Source organism: Biomphalaria glabrata, chromosome 9 (assembly GCF_947242115.1).
Source record: "Biomphalaria glabrata chromosome 9, xgBioGlab47.1, whole genome shotgun sequence".
In the NCBI taxonomy this organism is placed as follows: Eukaryota; Metazoa; Mollusca; class Gastropoda; family Planorbidae; genus Biomphalaria; species Biomphalaria glabrata.
The window spans coordinates 25664269-25674060 of NC_074719.1; the positions used below are offsets into that span (position 1 = coordinate 25664269).

Below are 9792 nucleotides of genomic sequence, written 5' to 3' on the forward strand. Positions count from 1 at the left end.
TACTACTTTATGGAGCAGAGAACTGGAGAACCACCATCACCACCAAAAAAAAAACCAGATGCCAGACAAGGCCACTAATGAGGAACTGTGGCAAAGAATAAACCAGCAGCCCACTGAAAGAGATTTCCTTCAGATGCTGACGATGGATATGCTCCACACTTTGCAAACCTGCATCCAACATGACAAGGCAAGCCCTCACCTGAAATTCCTGATGGGATGTCTAGAACTACATGGCATTGAGATTTGGAAGTAGATGTTAAGCAGATGGGCAAGACATGGAGACAGCTGGAGAAACTTGTCCTGAGCCAAGATGCCTGTTTGGTGGCCTAAGACCAAGATAGAACCACAAGCAGAGAAGACATGAGGTACTTGATGGATAAGAGATAAAAAGAAGACAAAGCATTCCAATCTTATTATCAAATACAAAATATCAGTATTAGACCAAGAAACACAGACACTCTAAGAGAAAGAAAAATGCAATTTCTGATATCAAACTGCCTATATCGTGGATCTAGTTTTAATAATGGATTATATGACATATGCACTGTATCACAGCATTCTTGTTGTTGGAAGTGCTAGAATAGGTTACAGGTGCTCTTGTGCTGAGATGTGCTAATGTTGTAGAACTTTTGTTGAGATATTTAAACTAGACTTTGGTTTATTTAAATTGATACGTGACACACTGATTAAGTTGCTGATTAACATGCATGATGGCTGCCTAGTCCTGTGGTTTGCACGCTGAACTGTTGTCAATGGTCTCGGGTTTATAACCTTCCCGTCTTCCCATCACCCGTCATCCTGCGGGAGATTTGGACAAGGAAGTAGATTATCTTCAACTCTGAAGGAACATCTGAAACATGTAAAACATTTTACAAATAACATCTGAAGTAACGTCTGTAATCTATAAGATAAGATATGTATAAATTAATAAATGTGGGAATATGAGAGACATTCTATATACTGAGTATGCTCTGCATAGCTACGATGTTATTTCTAATCTAGATCTAATACTAATCCATTTTATTATTAAATACTATGTGTATACTGTTATAACCCTGCTCCCACACTAACACTGATTGTGTACACCAGCGCACCATTCAATATGAGGAAAATGCAACATATTGATTCTAGAAGAAGGTCTGTTTTCGATCCGGCTGAAGTGATCTGCAGGTTATGGGAGTCTGAGCTGTCTGGGACTAGGAGCTGTCCTTCATGCTATCAGTTGTATCAGTGAACTGTATGAGGACCTTGAGCGACACTGGGAAGTGTGTTGGTGGTCTTACTAATGTTTAGGTAGAAAAGGACTTGTAGAACTTAAGACAAGACTCCCTGTGACTAGATAGCTGAATTCCATGTCTCCCTGTGTATTGTATAACTGTAAATAAATACATCGTTTTTAGTTACCTCCTTTCGTTAAGTGCTTGTCTTGGATTTACTACAGTACATTAGAGCTAGAATCTAGAAAATCCAGGCTTAATTTGATCTTATCTTGTCTTTTATATAATACAGACGTTACTTCAAAAAAGAAGACAATTACATCCTATGTGTCATGCATATTTACCAATGACCTAAATTCTGCCAAGTCACTGGTAACTGGTTTTTCTGGCTAGCTCAGGCAACCCATTCCATGCTCTAATAGCACTAGGCCTAGGGAAGAATAGGAGCACTGTTAACTATCTAATCTACAATACACAATAGAATGCTAGATCTATTTACTAAATCTAGATATCTAGTCTATTAGTATTAGTAGTGTAAGTGTAAGTATGTCACTATTAGAATTACATTTTAGATATCTATCTAGTCTAGACTGACTAGACTAGATCAGTAGATCTGGAATCTTTCAATTTCAATCTAAGACTTAGTGAAAGTTAGTGACACTTAGTCTTAAGAGTAGTTAACTACTTAAACTAAACTAGTTAGAGTGGACTTATCTTTTTAATTTTAACTCAATTAACTGACTGTCTTAAAGTTAAAAGCTAAGTCTTAGAAGATCTAACTAAGACAAGTCTAAGTCAAAGTACGAAAGTGTCTTAAGTTAACTAGTCTTATGTTGGGATTTCCTAGCCCTAGAGTCTAAGTAGAGTACTAGAGTCTAGTCTAGCTGAAAATTGTTAACAACAAACATTCGATACCGGTATACCCTTTGTATTTGTAAAATTTGTATCAATTTATCGGTCAAGAGTTTAAAAGATTGAGAAATGAGATGTAGATCTATTATATAATCTATAGTCTAGTCTTACTGTCTACTTCATTTGCTCTTTTAACTAAATTTTTAATCAAATTTCAACAATTTTTGTTGTGAGTTAACGAAGTTAAGACAGATGTAAACAAAACCTTGCTTAATTATTTCCCTTGAAAAGAAAAAGTAACTCTTGCTAACTGCTGTATAATGTAGGCTAGTAACGGTCGAGTGAGTTGTAACACAAAAACATTGGAATGCAGAGGCGTAGTTAACAATATGCGAGCCGCACGGGGCATCAAACTGAGACAATCTATCTCAGAAAAAAATTCATATTGTACGTAGGCCTATATTCTGGGCAGTAAAGGCAACACACTTTTATACTTTCTTCTAAAACACATGTCGACATGTCCATGCTGTTACTTCATTGTTCGGTTCACTGGTTTTATATGAGGGACAATGTTATGGCAATGGTGGTGTTTTTTTTTTAATTGCTAATAAGTTAATTGTAATACTGGAATGTAAACAAAGAATCAGTAAAAAGGAAGGCTAGAAAGCCTTCAAATGCTTGGTTCTTCCGGCAAATGCCAAACTGCGAGAAAGTTATGAAAAAGTAGATGTCGTCTTACTTGCCAAAAAAAAAAAAAGAATCCTTATTTGGCTTCATCTAGGCTATATACTTTTCTCTACAAGATCAAATACAATAGCTGTATTTAAATCCAAAGATGGTTTCAATGAATGATGGATGTTAGCGTTGATAATTGAAAAACATGAAATATTCAGAGTTCACATTCAGTCATCGCTTTTTACAAAGCTTTTATCAACTCACTAGTCGACCGGCGGCGTAGCATACGCCGCTATTTTGCAGGACCGGCCTTAAGCCACTGCAACCTATGCGACCGCAGTGGGCCCCGCGCTTTCATAGGACCCGCACTTTCATAGGTCCCGCGCTAATTCAAGGTGTATATTTGATTAAATTAAACCATTTTATAACTTAAAACAGATTTCCCGCGCCCTCCTGTCGATTTACCAGGAGCTCCTGAAATTGCAAAATATACGAAAAAGTCCTTAAATTATACGAAAATATATAGACAAAAAATTGTCGTTTTGGCATGTCATTCAATATGGAAAACGCCAATCCTACGCGCGATAAATAAAAACGGCATTATGCATTAGCAGTAATTGTGGAAGCTTCTCGCGCCTCAAACTAATGAAGAATTACTTGAGGTCAACAATTCTCAAAGACAGATTAAAACATTTGGTAATTCTTGCTATTGACCGTGATCTATGTAGGAAACAGAATTATTATGATATACTGTATAACTTTGCTACACGCAAGACTCGTAAAGTAATTCTGTACGTAGGCCTAGTAAAGAATAAATAAAATGCAAAGACGAATTTATTTTCTAATACAAATTCTTAAATTTCACTTATTATCCTTCCCTACCCAAACTTGGCCTCGCGAAATCCGTTTCGCATAGGGCCCCACAATGGTAAAGTCCGGCCCGGCTATTTAGTGACGGGTGAATATACAAAGTAGATTACTTGTTCTCTTTCCTTGACTTGGTCACAATGGTTAAGTCCGGCGCTGTTATTTAGTGTTTGTAAAATTTTTGTTTGTAAAATGTTTTACATGTTTCGGATGTTCCTTCAGAGTTAAAGATGGTTTACTTCCTAGTCCAAACCTCCCGCAGGACGAAGGGGGATGGGAGCGGGCAGGGTTTGACAGTCCAGCGCGCAAACCGCACGACCAGGCAGCCATCCGTAGTATATATCCGTATATTACCACGTGTTCTCCCACCCCCTCTTGTTTTTTCGTGTGGTGACTATCCACAGAAATAAAAGAGTGATCTTTCCTTTACTTCTTACTCGTCCAAACTGTTGAGCGAAGAAGAGAATTATATATATATAGAGAGAGAGATAGATTCTGTCTACTTGGCACACTTTTCTTATACGTTAATTCTCCTACATTAAATCTCGGATCAAGATGAAATTTTGCACAATTATTTCATGTACCTGACAAAATAATAACCAATTTCAAAATTAACCAATATTAGTTAATTAATTATTGATAAATAATTATTTTGCTTGGTATCGAACGAGGGGAAAGAAATCGTAGGCCTACTTGACAAATGTGGTAATATAAGTTGAATTAGACCCCTTTATAATTTGTGCAGACAATTGGGTCATCGCTTTAAAGTTTACAACTAATCATAGATAGCTATGATACCTTTAAATTTCAAAAGCACTTCTCTGGCACCGTGGGAAGTGTTTTGGCTTGGGAGGCTTGAGCCTCGAATCCAAAGTCGTACAAGTTTGTTTGTTTTTTTGTTTTTTTGTGTATAAAAGACATATAAAAAGTGATCACAGTATTCTTCATCCAGACACCCCTCACGGCTCCCCCCCCCCCTTTTACCCAACTAGTCCTGAGAAGTGATAGAAAGCTAAACGCGAGAAATTGCTCTAAACAATTATTAACATCTTTAAGTTGAATCAAACTTCCTTTCATTTCATTCATCGACATCAAGGAAAGCATGCCACTGCAGCCGCTGTGATGATTAGAAAAACTACGTTTGCATAGTTTAGACTTAATGGACTGCTGTGGTCTGGGCTATGATAATGCTGCGGTGATGAAAGGTCAGCACTACAGTGTCCAAAAGCGTATTCTATAAGTCAATCTTAAATAGAGATGGGAATCGAACCCAACTTTTAAAGTTCGGGTTCGGTTAGATTTAAGTTCGGGTTCGGTTCGGTTCGATGACGAGTATAGTTCGGGTTCGGTTCGGTCAGGTCCAAAGTTCGGGTTCGGCTCGGTTCGATGTTCTGAAATTATGTAATAGCGAAATTAAGCTATTAGGCTTAATGAAATGTAGCCTATTAGATAAAACACTTTCATTTGAATTTTTCATAAAACAAATACTTTGCAACATATAATTGGCCCATGGGCAATACTCATTCCAAAATAATGTTGCCTACATAAATTTCAAGGGTTGTAAAAAATGTCTTAATGAGTCAGTGTCTCACACCTATATAAAGTAGGCCTATGGTCAGTTTTTTTTTCCCGAAATAATGTTGCATACATAAATTGTAAGCGTTGTAAAAGTTTCTTCATGGAGATAGAATTGAAGATGCGGCATGTTTTCGCTCAAGTCGGCAAGGGGTTTAATTCCGGGCGGGACGCGGCGCTATGCGTATTCTAAACTTTATCTCATAGTAAGAAGAGATAATTTTTAAAAAGCTAATATTTATGTTTTCTTACAAAACGCACTAGTCATCTTATTTTTAAAAAAGTCGAGGGCCATATTAAATCTAGTAATAAAGAAGCAGCCTTGACCAATAGTATTATTCGAGGGACATTCTAGTTAGGCCGACATATTGCACACGTACTTCTGTAATAGGCGTGATCTTTTTCAAAAATATTCTTCGTGTTAAGACGTATCTGTCGCAAACTTTTTTTTCCTACAAAAGTCGTCACTATAATGAATAGCAATAAAATTCGACTATAATGAGACAAAAAATCCAGAAGAATCACAATAGCGGAGATGTTTTAAAATGTGTTCTTCAAAACGTTTTGACCCATTTTGTTGCATATGCGCCTCGCAAAAGCAGTCTACATTTAACAAGGTCTTATTAGAAGATATTCCTACTTAATATATTTTAATTTTTAAACATATAATTTTACTAATATTCAGATAAGTTAAACTGAAAAGAAAACAATTATTTCGACGCCCCCTTTCCTCGTTAGTTGGTTTGTCGCTTACAAAACAGCTAGTATAATTGAAGTTTATTGAGCCAATAAAGACGTTTTATATTTTTACTTAAACTTTAAAAGAAATTTCGTATGCGAGCAGCTCAATATAGCTTAACTGTTATTACAATATTCACATATTTAACTTGAGATATAAATGTAATATAAATGAAATATACTGATATTTAAACGAAATCTAGCTCACCACAAAACAACGTCTTTAAGGGTTAATTTCTCAAAATTGTCTGCCGTTTCACATTTTCATTACTCTAATTTCATCATCCTCATCATACATGCATACACCAATCAATCGCTTAACCTCATCTTACCGCCGCCAGGAAACACACACACACTCTATAACACCCCCTATTTGTCAGGAAGTTGCTTCCAACCCTCCCCAAATTCGAGGTACTCGCCATCCCCACACCCCTGCATTAAAAATACTGATGATCACTAATGCAAACCAGAAAAATAGTAATAATATTCCTATACGGAATACTTCACAATTTTTAAACATACAACACTAAAAAGAAATGTAAATAGGCCGCCTACCGTTATTTAGAAATTAAATATTAAGTTTTTTAAGTAGTTCTAATATTAAATATTTATAAAAGAGATTCCGTTTTAAACTGATTTTACTATAAAAAGAAGATAATTAAATGTATTTTAAACTAGAATACATATGAACTTATTGAAGATTTATATATACACTCTATAGTCGTCCAAAAATATTCTACTCTCAACTAACAGCCATTTCAATAAAAGTGACAATATTTTAAAATTGACTTTCTACTTATTAGATCTACTGAGAGGGCGGGCTAATCGGTTCAAAAGAAATATTGCAAACAGCCCGCGAAAATTCAGGGGCAGGTAGAGTTTGGAAAAACCCATGGGAATACCTCGCGCGCGCTTTAATTTTTCTTTAGTTTCCAAAATACCCCCACCCCCTTTATCTATCCCATGTTTGGATGATGGAATCATTAGAATTAAAATAAAATATTTAAGTATTTTATTATTATTATTATTAAACTAAACAAAAAAAAAAAGATGTAGAAATTGCAAAATTAGTTCGGTTAAGATAAGGAGGGTTCGTTCGGTTCGGTTCGTACCGAGCAGTTTCAAAGTTCGGGTTCGGTTCGGTCATAAGTGAGGTTCGAGTTCGGTGTGTTCGGTTCGGGTTCGGTTCGTTTCCCATCTCTAATCTTAAAGCACAATCCATTGCCTGCTTGAACCATTCTCTGATTTTGGCATGAATTCGATCTGCTGAATCAGTCCAATCAGTAACATCTTTTGTTAAACTGGACTGTTTACCTACATTTTCCTCGGCTGAATAAAAACACATCGCTGAGACTCAAATTGAAACCCATGGGAGATGCCGTTAAGATGGTAAGGGGTATATTTAAAAAAATTATAGTTACTCTGAAGAAATTGACAAGCATAGATAAAAATTTTAGATCTGAAACAGGCGGAATGTTATATAAGGTTGCTATGCAGTCTTTTTATGTTCTCATTTCCCGTGTGTTTTGGGTTCCTGCTTTAACAAAATTCAATGACGCACAAGTCTACCTTCAAAAACCAAGCACTGTCGATTCGAGACTGCACATTCAAACTGAAAACATTAAACATTCTTAACTACTAGTCAGGAGGACATTCCTGAAGCCAGTAGGCCTATTACGTTTGTTGCTGAGCTCAGATTTGGGGATTAGTGCTGAATCTCAAAGAAGAATATGCCTGATAAAAAAAAAAGCAGATGACTATATATTAACAGAAGAAGGAGCTACTGATGAAAATTTCTTCCTTGGACTGTATTGTTCAAGAAATAATAACCCTATGTGAACATCATGATAAGGCACATCACCCATTGTTAACACCAATGCATTTTTTGTGACGGTACGCACCGGTACGGCGTATTGGCACCTTTTTCTATGTGGGGAAAAATATTACTTTTCTAGTAGGCTATTTTAACGTTTATTATTAATTTATAAGTAGTTAAAAGTTAGGTAATCCTTCACTGAGTACCGCAACAATTTATTTTACTAAAAAAGCACTGGTTAACACTATAGTCAAGTAGCCTTTCCAATCACATCATTAATTGTTAACACTATAGCCAAGCAGCCTTTCTAATCACATCATTCATTGTTAACTCTATAGTCAGACGGCCTTTCCAATCACACCATTCATTGTTAACACTATAGCCAAGTAGCCTTTCCAATCACATCATTCATTGTTAACACTATAGTCAAGTAGCCTTTCCAATCACATCATTCATTGTTAACACTATAGCCAAGTAGCCTTTCCAATCACATTATTCATTGTTAACACTATAGCCAAGTAGCCTTTCCAATCACATCATTCATTGTTAACACTATAACCAAGTAGCCTTTCCAATCACATCATTCATTGTTATCACTATAGTCAGGTAGCTTTTCCAATCACATCATTCATTGTTAACACTATAGTCAAGTAGCCTTTCCAATCATATCATTCATTGTTAACACTATAGCCAAGTAGCCTTTCCAATCACATCATTCATTGTTAACACTATAGTCAAGTAGCCTTTCCAATCACATCATTCATTGTTAACACTATAGTTAGGCAGCCTTCCCAATCACATCATTCATTGTTAACACTATAGTCAAGTAGCCTTTCCAATCACATCATTCATTGTTAACACTACAGCCAAGTAGCCTTTCCAATCACATCATTCATTGTTAACACTATAGCCAAGTAGCCTTTCCAATCACATCATTCATTGTTAACACTATATCCAAGTAGCCTTTCCAATCACATCATTCATTGTTAACACTATAGCCAAGTAGCCTTTCCAATCACATCATTCATTGTTAACACTATAGCCAAGTAGCCTTTCCAATCACATCATTCATTGTTAACACTATAGTCAAGTAGCTTTTCCAATCACATCATTCATTGTTATCACTATAGTCAAGTAGCTTTTCCAATCACATCATTCATTGTTAACACTATAGTCAAGTAGCTTTTCCAATCACATCATTCATTGTTAACACTATAGCCAAGTAGCTTTTCCAATCACATCATTCATTGTTAACACTATAGCCAAGTAGCTTTTCCAATCACATCATTCATTGTTAACACTATAGTCAAGTAGCTTTTCCAGTCATATCATTCATTGTTAACACTATAGTTAGGCAGCCTTTCCAATCACATCATTCATTGCTAACACTTTAGTCCAGACGTCTTTTCCATCACACCATCTATTGTTAACAATCATGGGCGCCCGCATTATTTTTTGCAGGGGGGTGCAAGTTACCACCTATGGCTAAAGTCGTAGCCTCAACTTTTTTATTACAGAGAATATTAAAGAAATAAAAAGTTGCCCTCTCGTTCCCCCCCCCCCCATACCTATGCGATATTAAGTTCACTGTAATCACTTGTTTCATGAAATAAATTTTAAAAAAACTAACACGTGAACAAACTATTGACTGTACACTTTGGTCAGTTTATCTGTGAGGCTCATGCATTGAACAAACTATTGACTGTACACTTTGGTCAGTTTATCTGTGAGGCTCATGCATTGAACAAACTATTGACTGTACATGTTGGTCAGTTTATCTGTGAGGCTCATGCATTGAACAAACTATTTACTGTACATGTTGGTCAGTTTATCTGTGAGGCTCATGCATTGAACAAACTATTAACTGTATATGTTGGTCAGTTTATCTGTGAGGCTCATGCATTGAACAAACTATTGACTGTACACTTTGGTCAGTTTATCTGTGAGGCTCATGCATTGAACAAACTATTGACTGTACACTTTGGTCAGTTTATCTGTGAGGCTCATGCATTGAACAAACTATTGACTGTACATGTTGGTCAGTTTATCTGT

General features: G+C 36.1%; 1 long non-coding RNA gene across 1 annotated transcript; it reads right to left on the bottom strand.

Annotated features, from left to right (window-relative positions):
• Positions 1–8: 8 nt before the first annotated feature.
• Positions 9–2339, bottom strand: LOC129928274 (uncharacterized). Its single transcript, XR_008779859.1, has 3 exons — positions 2241–2339; positions 1405–1647; positions 9–850 (listed from the first exon to the last, which is right to left on the bottom strand). It is a non-coding gene; the product is annotated as an uncharacterized LOC129928274 (long non-coding RNA).
• Between the last annotated feature and the right edge of the window lie 7453 nt (positions 2340–9792).